Consider the following 471-nt stretch of genomic DNA (forward strand, 5'->3'; position numbering starts at 1 on the left):
TTCTTGCAAATAAAAATGTTAGAGCCGTCGAAATTTTACGTAAACTGCGCGCACAGTTCGGAGAAGAGACGCTATCGATGGTGCAAGTGCGCAGCGGCACTCGATACTGTCGAATGCTGTTGATTAATTTCTGTTCATCTTTTTTTAGAGTTTGGAATGTCATGTTTTTTCTTTGTAACGTCGGAATTCGTTTGAATATGCTTGTCGAACGTCATTTCCGTCTGCATGCATGATAACAATCTCTTATTAGCGACACGCGCCTGAAAGAATACGGAACATATTCATGTCTTGTAAAATAATGATCCTTGTTATAAAAGAACATAATTAGCTATACAAATAGCAAAACAGGTGTGTATTATTCATTGTCAATTTTTACCAAATAGATCGTTGTTCACCGATATAAATATTGCTGCGACGTGATGCGACGTAAACATTTACAGTGCAAGCAGTAGCAGCGCAAGATTGCAATAT

Source organism: Trachymyrmex septentrionalis, unplaced genomic scaffold (genome assembly GCF_001594115.1).
Source record: "Trachymyrmex septentrionalis isolate Tsep2-gDNA-1 unplaced genomic scaffold, Tsep1.0 scaffold19, whole genome shotgun sequence".
Taxonomy (NCBI): Eukaryota; Metazoa; Arthropoda; class Insecta; order Hymenoptera; family Formicidae; genus Trachymyrmex; species Trachymyrmex septentrionalis.